Here is a 13,496-nt window from a genome sequence, read left to right as displayed (position 1 = left end):
GATGACTCCCAACGTGTATCTGTGGTCCGGCTCCTTCACATGAGCCCCAGGGCCATAGACCCGAGTGCCTCTTTGAAGTCCTAACTTGGATGAAAAATGGAATCTTAAAAATGCCTCATGTCCACCATTTACTCTAGAGTTCGATTCCTGGCAGGTACCTCCCAGGCTCCCGATTTTAGTAACAGACCCAGAACCCACCTAGGTGTTTGAGGTCACATTCAATTTCCCCTGTTCCTCCCCCCGGCCCTGCCCTGGAATCACTCCTGTCATTTCTATCGTTAAGCCAGTCTCAAGTCTGGTTCTGCAAGGACCACGGATGGAACCCCACAAGCTCATAGCAAGGTACAGTGCGTCACAGTCCTCCGAAGAGAGCTCCCTGGAGGGGGAGGCATCTCCTGCCGCTGGTCATCTCAGAAGGCACTGGATTCTCACAAAGGAGGCCCAGGAGAAGGGACTCAAGGTTCTCCTGTGGTCTGAACTTTGAAGGGCCCGAGGTTTGGGGCAGTTCCTAGTTAGCAGACACACCTGCCAGTGAGCAGATGAGGATGGGGGAACCCAGGCAAGGCTGTTCTCACTCCGACCCCTGGGCTATCGGGAGCCACGGGAAAGGCCTGTGTCCAAGGCACAGCCCAGCCTTCACAGATCCCAGCCTGCATTTGCCAACCCAGATTGCCTAGACACCTACTTGCTACTCTTCCTTCTGTTCTGTTCCCCCCCAGAATGTGATGGACTCTTTCAGAAAGTCTGGCCTGTCTCAAGCGAGACCAAGTCAGTGAAGGATGAAGTGTCCACAATTGGACCAGGGCATGAAAGGAGAAACAAGGTCTCATGGCCAGCATGACGGTGGTGGCCAAACCCTTTCCCCGGGTGAGATGAACCAGGGTGTGGGTGAGAATGCAAGGTCACTTCACGGCTGACTGGGGTGTTGGAGACTCACTACCGCAAACTAACGACACGGCCGTCAGTGGTGGACGTCAGCTGCAACAGACACGGAGTCAGCTATTTACTGCCAACATGGGTTAATAGTAAAGGCTGGTACAGGGAGGCCTGCATGGCTGCTGAGGCAAACCACAGACCCGACTCTGAATGCCCACTGGCTGGAGCAGAGAGGAAGCTACGGTCCCCTTTAGCGGTCCCTGTGTCCACCAGATCCAAGTGAGCCAGCTACTTAGGAGAAGGCCATGTTGTTCTGATACTCAGAAAAACCAGCCTCGTAAAGGGAAAATAAGAGTGGCATGGAGTTTAGACCCGCTCCTGCCTCTCTATGAAGGCAAAGTAAAGTAAATGGCACGGGGAAGGTGAATGCAAAAACAAAAAACAAAAAAAACATAAAACCGGTGACTGCTTCCTCCAACAGCATCCCCTGCAGCTGCTCATCTCCGAGCCTGCCACTTTCTCACCAGTGACCACCGGCCAGGAATCTCCGTCACGCACGTCACACAGCGACAGCCCGGAACCGCGTGCCAAACACGTTTGTGTGAAAGACAGAATCAAGGAAGATGCTGCAGATTTTGACTTTCCAAGTTTAAATACTCCATGAAAAAAATTCCCTCAGCAGCCGCCTAAATCAATTCGCATCTCACTTCTTCAAAACAATCAAACAAATTTAATAAGTGCGCATTTGTCACCAAACATAAGGAGGACCAAACTGGTTCCTCAAAGCAAGGATTTTAACAGGTATCAAACCCCAGTGGGTGATGTGCTAACAAAGCAAACATTCCAAAAAACTAGAAAATAAAAAGATGACTAGGATAATATATGGATCAAGGCAACTGTTAAGGTTTTTGCTTTTTAAAGCGATGGGGACAGCACGGAGGACAATCTGGCTATTTCCAATGCAGGGTGTGCACAGTCCACTTTTCAGACGCAACAACATGCTCACAGGGCGGTACAAGATAGAAAGGGAAATAGAAAAAGGAAAAGAGGAACAGCGAAAATTAGAAACACATGAGAACAAAAATAACTGACAGCAATTACAAGAATTTAGGTGAGTTTGGTGAGGACAGGGACGAGGGGACGGTGAGACCCACCCTCACCTATTGTTCCAGGGAAGGCAGGGGCCTGAGGCGAGCGGCGCTGCCTGGGGACCCCAACGTGGTCAGCGCCCCAAACCTAAACTTCACCTAGATGCGTGTAGACAGCTTTTGAGCTACAAAATGTGGTCGCATTTCAAGCTGGACAATTTTACTCACTCCCACCAAGAGTAACAGGAGAGAATTAGGCTCTGTTCCTGCACGAAAGCATTGTTTAAAAAAAGTAACGACTGAGGAATAGTAAAAGCAACAATGGAGTAAAAGTGACTGGAGGAGAGCGTACTTGACCCGAGCTCACTGGCCGCGTTATCTCACTGACGTTCAGATGCTGGCTGAGCCCTTACGGTACCAAAACAGACAGACCCACCAGGAGGGAGGTTTAATGCGCTGCTGTATTTTGATGCCGAGAGCCATGCCTGGTACACGAGGTTCTGGGTAAACAATGGTGACAGTGTCAACCACTATGGGCTAAGCACACAACCAGCTACTCCGCCAAATCCCAAGGACACACTTCAAAAAGCAAAAACAAGCTGGCATTCTCTGGTGGGTCTGCAGACTCAGAGCCAAGCAGTTGCTGAGCAAACATATCACAAGTGATTCCTGTGACAAAAGAGGAGGCACTGGCCAGGGGGCTGGGGCAGGGCTCCAGGCTTCCACTGCTCACCCACCATTCTGTCCAGGGGGATAATGTGGTCCCTGCTTACGTTGCACCGATGCACCTACATTCACTGACGCCTGGGGACTGAGCAGGAGGTGACAGGTGACGGGAATGGAGCCAGCCTGGGAGTGGCACGGTGCTGGCATCTGTGCCCTCGGCTTTGCCCAGACCACTACATCTGCCAGCTCATCTACAAGAAGCAGAAGGGGAGAAAGCTATATAGATCACAGGGCCCTGCGAGGACAAGTACAGGTCATGGCCACGATATGCCTCGCCCCTTAAGCCATAGAGGTATGTCCAGGGAGGAAGTGAAAATTCATCCAGAGCCCGCCAGGCACCACAAGCAGGTGGGACTCGGGTCCCCTGTGCCTGTCACTCACAGGACTGGTCTGGACTATCTTTTTATCAATTCTCTGGCATCTTCTCCTCCAACTTACCAACAACCAGAAAGTAGAATCTGATTTTAGACTCACAGAGAATCGCAGAACACCTCCTCCACTTCGGGCCCGGCAGCACGTGCCAGGTCCTCCGACCGTCACCTGTGGGACCGCCATAAGCCCTCTCCAGAGTCAAGGCCCGAGGCCGTAGGCCGGGGGGACACAGATTCCCACAATCTCCCCAGCAAATGGGGACCACCTCTCGGCAAAGGCATCTCACCCTCTTCTTCTCGAGGGATATCTCAATAGATACACAGGGAAACAGAGCAGAAGGTGGGGGGGTAGGCAGCCCAGAAGAACTCGTCTGCACTTCCAAGACAAAGTGGGTCCGTTGACCTAATCACAGGGACAAAGTGAGGACGAATCTTTCCCTGCTGTGCCCCATACTCCGTGACATGCCTTTCCCTGCGTAAGGAGTTCATTTGGAAGCCCCTGGCAGTGTTTCCGTTGTCCTCAATTGGCATGGTGGTTGTCAGGCAGGGAGAGAGGGCCTGAGCCGTGCAGGTGCTGGACCTGGGAAGCAGGAGACACTGGCTCCACCCCCAGCTCAACCAGCGCCTCATTCTGCATCTCAGGATTCAGCATGACATCTATAAGCACAGGGATGAGACTGTCCCAGGAGAGGCTGTCCAACAGGAATGAAATGTGAGCCATGTAAAGAAAGTTTCCCAGTTGCCACATTTAAAGAGGTAACCCCCCCAAAAAAACCCCTAGAAACTGATTTTAAGAACATATCTTACTTATTCTACTGTATGTAAAATACTATCATTTTGACATGTAATCAATAAAGAAAGTAACAAGATAGTTTACATTCTATTTACTAGACAAGTCTCAGCGTCTGATGTGCATTTGACCTAGAGCACATCTCAACTCAGAGCAGCCTCCTCCCCAGCTCTCCTAGCATCAGTGGCTTTGGCTAATCTATTGGACAGCAACTCCAGGGGTCACACCAGGGTAATTGGCTGAAAAGCGGGAGTAAGTGTCCATAATAACCCTAAAAGAATCTCTCCGAAACAAAGGCGGATTCACTTTTAAACGTCTGAAAACCGGCGGGTTGCTCCTCCCTCACGCCTTGGCTACAAGACAGCCCTCCTCCTTGCTGATCCCTTTCTGGATGTAGGGAAGCAACCCTTCACATAGCCAGGGTGGCCGGGCATCCAGGTAGACTTTCCTGTTCTCTGTGTCCAGTCCCACGAAGTCCTCATTCTCAAACAGGATGTAGAGCAGGAGGATCTTGTCCTCAGACTTGTCGGATGCAACGTCCAGCCACTTGGACTTGAGCATGATGAAGAGAGACTCAGTGAAGTCCTCGATCCTCTTCTCCACCACCCTGCAGTCCTCGTAAATTGACGGCCACGTTCATGCGCGGCTGCTCGGCCACCTCCCCATGCAGCACAAAGACAAAGAGCCGAGAGTCATAGAGCGTGGTGCCATACAGCTCCTCTGCACGTGGAGCTTCTCGAAGGTCTTGGCCAAGAGGCAGTCGGTAATGGTGACAAGGCCCACGACCTTGTGGTGTGTCTGGAAGTCGCTCCACCCATTCTCGGGCGCATAGTGGTGACTTTAGTGGATACAGAGTGCCCACTGCGAGCCGCACGGGCTGATCTGCCTCACCAAGGAGATTCGCTTATAGATGCATAACAAATTCTGCTCTGAGATGATCCCCACGGGTTGGACCACCACGGGGAGAGTCTGGTGGTCCTCAGCACACTGCACGTAGTCAGGGATGTTCATGTTGCAGGCCCTGACGAGAGGGAAGAGGAGACCGAGGTACATACTGTGCTGCGGGCTGCGGGCCTCACTGGGTTGCGGTGACCTGGTGTGTACCAGTCAGAAGGCAGGGGAAGCCCAAGCAAAGCCGGGGGTACAGTTTGTCCTCAGCGTCTGCACATGGCTACCGCAGCTCAGATCACATTACGCAGCTTTTGGTCTAGGCCTCCGCCCTCTGCAGAAAAGGGTCATTTCTTGTTTTCTGTTTCCAAGCACCTAGCCAGGCCCTGATGCAAAGTCAGTGCTCAAAACTGCTGAATAAAGGAATGAATAAAGGAACTGCTTCCACACCCCTCAGCAGGATATAATGCAAAGAAACACAGTAGGATCAAAAGTCCTGGATTTCAACTCCAATTTATTTGAACTCCTAAGCTGCAGAATACTTGATAAGAAAACTTGCTTTGGGGAGGAGGGTACAGTTCAGTGGTAGAGCAAATGCTTAGCATGTATGAGGTCCTGGGTTGAATCCTCAGTACCTCATTTAAAAAAAAAATGAAACAAATAAATAAACCTATTTACCCCCCTCAAAAAATATTTTTTGAATTCCAAATTCAAGAAAAAAAAAAAAAACACCTTGCAATTGACACAACATTGTAAACATGAGTATACTTCAATTAAAAAAAAAATCCTTGCCTTACAAGAATATATCTGGATTATGGAAGTTTACAAGTGTAAAATGCCTAGGGTACCACCTGCATAAGAAGAAGGAACTGTACAAATTTACTATCCCTCATTTATGAGCTATATTTCCTTTGGGCGGTTTATAACATCTCAGAGCTAATTTTCTCAGATTAAAAAAAAAGAAGGAAACATTACCGGATTCTCCATACTGCTGAAGAATCAGATAAACCTATGATAGCATCTGACCCACAGAGTTTACTCAATAAATGCTTGTTGAATGAATGAACAAGCAAAGTGAATGCTGCTCCCTGCCACAGAGCATCATGATGGTACTGCCTGGAAATCCCAAGCCCACGTTTCACCCGACTCTACACTAACCATGTGTGACCTGGGCAGGCCTGTGTGCTCCTCTTAACCCCAGTTTAATCATGAATAGAAATGAGGGCAATAACACAAACCTCAAAGGGTTAGTGAGTCATTACTGAATTGTATCCCAACTTTGCAAGATGGAACCTTTAAAGAAACTTGGGCAAAAAGTCCGTAGGCCCTCTCCATATTATCTCTTACAACTACATGGGAATCTACATTATATCTCAAAATAAAAAGTCTAATTTATTAAAGAGGCTATTGAGGTTAAATGAGCTCACTGTCTCAAATAAGGAACACACAGTACAAATAGGTCAATGCCCAGCCCATGAGATACACTCAGTAAACATTCCCACTGAGCCCACTGGTCCCTCAAACTTCAGAGCACGATGATGTGTCCTCATGGCCAGAGGCCCCTGCACCTGAAACTAACAAAGCTAATGGTCCCCACTTTCAAGGGCCCCTGCCACCACCGTAGGTCTAATTTTGTACTTGTAATTTTTTTCTATTTATTAAATAGAAAAACGTAATTGCATAGCCTTCAGGTCACCAAAAGCAGACTACAGAGATCATGATGGCAGCCCTTCTTCATGAAACAATAAAATGAAAAGCCATTTCCACAAGATCTCTGTGTAAATCTACTAGGGAACTTCATCCTGGACTGAGAGGAAGAGGACTGGGGAGGAGGGGGCAATCTGCTGCACACAGACCCATGGGCCACCTGTCCCACGATGGACTTTAGACCCAACACTCACCCTCAAGGAACTTCAAAATAGACACAGACAGAGTGCTGTGGACAAGATTTTTTTTTTTTTAAAAATCCCTGATTCTCTCGCAGGTTTTGTTTCTACCGAGAAACAAATGTCTTATGTGTATAATGTTTCACAAAAGACTTAAACTATTATCACCCCAACTTGACGCATTAAGAAACTGAGGGAGAGAGGTTTATCACATTGTGCAAGATTAGAGAGAGGCAAAAAAAAAAAAAAAGATTAGACTGAGGCCACGTCAGACACTGTATTTAAACCCAAGCCCCTGTTCCAGTGCTCACACTAGAAAGTGGGATATACTGCCCCTTTCCTGCCCTCTCCCTGCAATAAATGTCTGAAGAGTCTTTTCTGTGCCACCTGGAATCACAATCACTTCAATTTTCCACAAAGAGCTATGTCATTCCTTGGAGGATGTGTCAAAATCTGTATGTTGAATGGGAGGAGAGATTTGTATATTCGGTTTCTCAAAGGAAACATGGCTTAAAAGAAACTGAAAAGCACTTTTCTAGTCTAAGTCTTCATTGTGCAGAGAAGGAAACGGAGGCTCAGAAGAGATGAGGAAAGGGTCTTATTAACAAATATTGCCTCAGCGCAGCACCAAGCCAGCCTTGGGCACTTCTGGGGGAGGATCTGGAAGGCCCAGGAGAATGAGTCTTAGAAAACGGAAAGAGAAGAAGCATACGAGGCCCCGTCTCTACACCACCATACCATGAAGTTCCACCAAATTACCCAGTATGGGTGCAGCCAACATTAAGGTGGGCTAAACAGGTTATGGAAACCTGGAACTCTCAACCATAGTGGAAATTCCAACGTTTACTATGTTTTTTTTCCCAGTTCAAGCATCAGCTCAGTGGGCACACTGTACCAGGCACTACATGAGGCCTGGAGTTCTCCCAAATACACAACTCTTATATCACGTGTGCAAACCACACACAGGCCCACCAGAAGGAAAATGCCCACAGATAAGGTGGAATTACTGAAACTGAAAGCAGCCAACCAGCATATATTACTAGCAAATACGGTGCTGCTAGAAATAGACTCATGGACATAGAAAGCAAACTGTGGTTAGCAGGCAGGAAAAGGGGGATTAACAGATACACATTAATAAATATAAAATAAATGACAAGGACCTACTATATAGCACAGGGAACTATATTCAATTTCTTGTAATGAGTTGTACTAAAAACAATCTAAAACATATGTAGATACATATGCATATGTTTATAACTGAATCTCTGCTGTACATCTGAAACTAACATTCTAAATTGACTACACTTCAATAAAAAGTAATTTTAAAAAATAAGTAAAAATAAAAGCAACGCCATTTAGAAAAAATAAAAGAATTCTCTGATCCCCTTAGCTGTAGGTGCTAGAGAAATCTGGTTACAAACACCAAGTCCACTGGGTCACTCCAGCACTGGCTGTCACTCTTTCTGACCATCAGAGAGTCACTTGGCTTCACTGAGGTTAATTTCTCTTCTGTGAAAGGCTTCAGTTGCAACTAACGATGTATAGAATCTCATCATTCACAAACCCAACAATTAAAGAGGACTTCCCATGGGCCAGGCTCTGGAAATATGAAAATATAGGGTCCGAGATATATTCATGGGTAGAAGAAATTTATGCCATAAAGACATTAATTCTTCTTGCTTTGATAGACAGATTCAATACAATTCTGTTTAGATTACCTACCAGAGTTTTTATGGGTAACAAGATAATTTATGGTCAGGAACAACCAAGAAACTTCTTTAGAACCAGCACTGGGAAGGGGTGGATAGGTCATTCATTTCCACTGGTCTTTCTGAAGTGATGAAAACGTTCTGGAATATTAATGGTTGCACCACTGTGAATATGCTAAAGCTGCTGAATTGTAGCATTTAAGTGGGTGGACTTCATGGTGTGTGAACAATATCACAATAAAGATGTTAAATGAAAAAATATTTCTTGACAATTATTTTTCCCTCTATACTACTAGTCTGCCCCACAATTTAAGAAGAACAAAAAAACCAAAACAAACCAAATTTTGCCAGGAGCTCTTTAGGACTGCAAAGTCCCTGAGTCTCCAACTCCTCTGGTGGTGCTGTTCCTGTTAACACACCCTAGCTGGGCTGGGCTAGTTAGGGACTGTAACTATCTTTTTAAGAAAGACGGCCACACGTTTCACCCTGGGAGAGGGAAGGATGGAGGATGTCACAGCCTCATGCCTTCAGCTCATTTTTAACTGAACCAAGCCTTGCTTTCAACACTGTAATCCCTCTCACTATAAAAACAGTGACATCATCAAGCACCGCCATCAAAACACGTGAAAGTGTTCAAGGTACTTACCTGGGGCAGAAACACTGAGGGAGGAGACGGAAGCTCGCTCAGCACTGACGCTCCCTTTTCCCGACTCCAACAGGAGAAGCTGGGGTTCACAGCCGGAGGCTCTCAGCCCGGGGAGCAGCGCCCACACCACTGAGCTGGTCCCCAGGTAGCGGGAAAGGGAGAGGAGGGCAGCCCCGGGGTCGCGGGTCAGGGAAAGCGGGGGGGGGGGGGGACGCGGGCTGTAGCCCCGCTCGGAGGCCAGCCCCAGCCCCAGCCCCAGCCTCCCGCCCCCGTCCGGGTCCGCAGACCCCGCCCGCCCGGGACACAGCCCGCCCAGGGGCGGGGACGGGCCGGCGGCCGAGGAGAGGCAGCCCGGGAGGAGAGGACTCGCGGGCGGGAGAGGGGAAGGGGACGCCAGCCGCGGACTGAGGGGAGCCCGGCTGGGGCGAGAGGCGGCAAGTGCACACTTGGCCCTGGACAGCTGTGGCCGGGGCGCCGGGGCAGGAGCCAAAGTCCTACCGGGCGAAAGAGCTGAGAAGCCTTTGGGGCCGATCCCCGGCTCGGAGTTGCAGCTTCCAACCCTCGGTCCAGCTGGCACAGACTGCGCATGCGCAGGAGGGCCAGCTATCCTCTCTGTGTTCTGCAAGAGAAGTTGGGGAAGGGAGGGACGGAGAAGATGGGAGGAGGAGGGGAGAAGGGGAAAAGTGGAGGGAGAGACATGGACAGGAGGAGCAGAGAGAAGGCAGGGATCTGGAGTGTGGAGGAGAGTAGCAGAGATGGAGAGAAATAGTTTTAACTCTGGGGGCATCCTGAAGGAGGCAGCAGTCCTGCCTCTGCACACTTCTCTAACCCTTCAAGGCCCGCAGCTCATATTTTAACTCCCTGGCACAGCCCTCCACCCAAGGCCTCTGCAGGACCCCTACGGGGATCACACCCGTTGCCCCCAAGCGGAGCTGGGTTTCCTTTTGCTCTGGGAACCAAGCACCCGCAGGTGTTGTCGCTCAGAACTACCTTGGAAAGAGTACATATTCCCCTTTTACACGCTGGGACACAGGCAGGCAATATATCTGCCTTACCTCCACTGTCCCAGGTGTTGTGCTGGCGGGGAGCGGGAGGTACAAGGTCAGATCCCAAAAGGAGCATACTGCCTGAGTTTTGGTGCATAGTTCCCATCCTTCCTGGGTAAACCACTCCCCACACTCGGGGAACCATCAAGGGCACACAGTATGTCCCTGGGTGTGGGATAGCTGCCCTCAATTCCAGTGCCCATCTTGCTAGGAAGATAGGAGTGTTACTGAGTCCAAATTCATTCTCCTTAATGCAGGACAGGCCAGTAAGTTGGGAGACCAGGTGTTGGGGCATGAAATAGCAACTTTCTGTAGACCTAGATGGCAAACTAATGTCCTGGAAAACCATCTCCCCAAGTCAGAATTCAGGCTCCTTTCCTACGAGCTTGGTTTTTGCAATCTTCTTGATGTAGTAATTCTTTGTTGTTAGAATCCTTTGTTCTTGCAGCTATCTACCTGGGTCAGATCCCTGTAAACCTCCAACAAAACAAACGTTATTTTCTATTAGGTAACTTGTTATCTTTATATGAATGGAAAAGTGTTAAATATCCTTAAAGGTCAGAGCATTCAAAATAGGCTCTCCTGTATATTTTAGGCTCTAGGCAACATTGTTTTACAAGCAAGATGAAGCCTAGGAGACAGAGCACAGGGTTTAGTCAAAGGAACAGATCTAATATGGAGTCAGATTTGTTCTTTTCTATTACCAGGGCAGAAGACACATGAGGATTTAAATCCCTTTAAGTTAAAAATAAGTAATATTTTAAAGGAATTTACATACATAGGTCGGAATGTGCATAGCATATCTGGAAAACACACAAAGGTTTGTAAACAGTGGCATCTCCAGGGAGGGCTGAAAGAAGAGAGGATGAGGGAAAACTTCTTTCACTTGTGTATTTTTGTGCTCTGTTTGAAATTTTTTAACCACATGCATGTATTTCTTTTTCAGTTAAAAAAAATGTGTAATGGAGCAAAGGAGTAGCAAGCTCAGCAAATAAAGCAGCCATGGAATCACTGAGCCATCACTTTTGATTTCAGCCAGGAAGCATTTATTGACTCTCTCCTATGTGCCCAGTGCTGTTTTAAGACTTCTTTTATTTTTTTTCATAAAATAATAAAGTGCTATTCCTCACCCCTGCCCATGGCTGGTGGAAAACCAACTGAGTTTTTATTGAGTTGTTTTCCAAGAAGTAGAGATCAGTTATAAACAGAACACATCTTCAGGGCAAAACAGGCGGAGTGGTTTTCCAGCAGGCCAGATAGCTATGAAGGGTTTTCAACAGAGGCACACAGAGGCTGAGAGAGAAAGCCTCCAGGACCCTACAAAAAGCTGCCCAAACTGCCTTCTCCATGGCACTACTGAAATAGGAAAGAACAAATCTGACTCCATATTAGATCTGTTCCTTTGACTTTAACCCTGTGCCCTGTTTCCTAGGCTTAGTCTTGTTGGTTCTGCACCTTTTGTAAAACAATGTTGCCTAGAGCCTGAAATATACAGGAGACCCTATTCTCAAGGCTCTGACTTTGAAGGATATTAACACTTTTCTATTCACATAAAGATAACAAGTTACAGAATAGAAAACAACATTTGTTTGTTGGAGGTTTACACGGATGTGACCCAGGTGAAGAGCTGCAAGAACAAAGGATTCTAACAACAAAGAATTCATACACCAAGTTTGCAACAACCAAGCATTCCCACTTCCCATTTTTAATATAAGAAGAGCCTGAAATCTGACTTGGGGTGATGGTTCCCCAGGACATTATTCTACCATTTCTCAGCTGGCTTTCCAAATTAAAGTCGCTATTTCTTGCCCCCAAAACCAGGTCTCCTGATTTATTGGCCTGTAATGCACGAGCAGAACAAGCCTGGACTCGGAAACACACACATTGAAAGTACCCATTTGGTATATTAAATGACCTGCTTCTACTCATCTTCCTGACGTTTTATTCTCTTGACCACTCCTGCTATGTTTATGAAAAACCTGTCATGTGGACACATTTCCACCTCTAGCCACTACCCTTCCAGGTAAGAACTGATGCCAAGAAGGCAATGGAAGTTGCTAGAAGGTATTACCTGGACAAAATAGAGCAGAAGTGGGTTCTGGCTGATGTTCAGGAGCAGGCTGGAACACCTGACAAGATGTTATAAGTACGGATAGACAGCTGGGCACCAAAGGAGAAGCTTCTAAACTTCCATGAGGGACTTGTTGGATAGGAAGGAAAAGTCCCAGACTATAGCTCGGATCCCACCACGAGCTTCCTGGGCGAGTCTGGGCAAGTAATTTAAAATCTCTAGGCCCGTGCTGTCCAACATGGGAGCTACCAGCAACATGCAGGATTATGAAGTTATTCTGTAGCCAGACAGAATTATAAAAAGACATTTTATTGCAAAGGCCCAGCAGGTATAATATTTAAAAACGTTATTGGTTATCTTGACCTAACGAGATATTTTTGTATGTGTAGGTTTCTGTGGTTTGTAAGGCCTGTGACTAATGATTCCGTTACAGTGAAGTATTTTGAAATTATAAGTTACTGGACACAGTACCCTCATATCACAGTTGAAAAAAACTGATCCACATAAGCAAGGTGATCTGACTTATTAGTTATGAGCAGGGGCTCTGGGGCCAGCCTGCCTGAGTATAAATTCTCACTCTGCCTCCAGGGGGTTCTGTGTGAATCTTGGACAAATTATTGTTGTTTTTGTTGTCGTTGTTATTATTTGTGCCTCTTTTTCCTTACCTTTTAAGTAGCGAGGAATATGTAGACTCTATCTCCTACTGTGTTGGCAGGATTAAATGAGTAAACGTCTGTGCTGCCCACTTCCCTGGGTTTCAGCATTCTCCAGGCAATCAGTGCCAAACTCAGAGGCATTCTCCACTGTCTTCGTCAGTCTGGGGTGCTGTAACAAATTACCGTGGGTCGGGTGGCTTAAACAACCAGCATATTCCTTATGGTTTGGAGGCTGAGACTTTCAAGGTCAATGTATCCTTGAGAGGATTGCCAGCTCGAAGATGGCTGTCTTCCCAATATCTTCATATCCCAGAGAGCAGAGAGAAGCAAGCACTCTGGGGGCTTGTATAAGAACACTAATCCCATTCATGAGGGCTCTACTCTCATGACCTCATTTTATCCTACTAATCACGTCCCAAAGGCCCCACCTCCCAATACCATCACCCTGGGAGATGGGGTTTCGACATATGGATTTTGAGGGGATGCAAACATTCAGTCCACACATCGGCTAAGTCTCCCCAACATGCAGTCATCAAACCTGTAGCTAATTTCAAAGTAATATTTATGTCTCTCTGCCCATTTCCATTCCTACATCCACTATCACTGAAGCCCTGTTACATTTTATTCCTTATTTTTCTGGTAGAGATTTAATTGATTCCTCTAACTCCAATGCTCCCCTCGCTCCAGTCTGCTTAATAGCCCTGCCAGGTAGGTCTTCCTTAAAACACCTTCCACTTCACCTG

The 13,496-nt window shown here is 47.3% G+C and overlaps 1 protein-coding gene across 9 annotated transcripts in view; it reads right to left on the bottom strand.

The window, feature by feature from the left end:
• LOC135320633 (uncharacterized) overlaps positions 1-13,496 on the bottom strand; it is a 135,720-nt gene that overhangs the window by 106,631 nt on the left and 15,593 nt on the right. For 8 of the 9 annotated variants that reach the window (XM_064483775.1, XM_064483770.1, XM_064483772.1 and 5 more), the window contains exons 10-12: positions 12,763-12,922; positions 9,479-9,709; positions 8,981-9,114 (exon numbers count right to left, since the gene is read on the bottom strand). The gene's annotated coding sequence lies outside the window, so the exon portion shown is untranslated. Of the gene's footprint in view, positions 1-6,883; positions 8,225-8,980; positions 9,115-9,478; positions 9,710-12,762; positions 12,923-13,496 lie in introns of those variants that run through there. The other variant, XM_064483778.1, reaches the window with a different exon arrangement.

Source organism: Camelus dromedarius, unplaced genomic scaffold, assembly GCF_036321535.1.
Source record: "Camelus dromedarius isolate mCamDro1 unplaced genomic scaffold, mCamDro1.pat HAP1_SCAFFOLD_169, whole genome shotgun sequence".
NCBI classification, from domain to species: Eukaryota; Metazoa; Chordata; class Mammalia; order Artiodactyla; family Camelidae; genus Camelus; species Camelus dromedarius.
The sequence above is the reverse complement of the archived record's forward strand: the minus strand, read 5'-3'. Positions and strand labels throughout refer to the sequence as shown.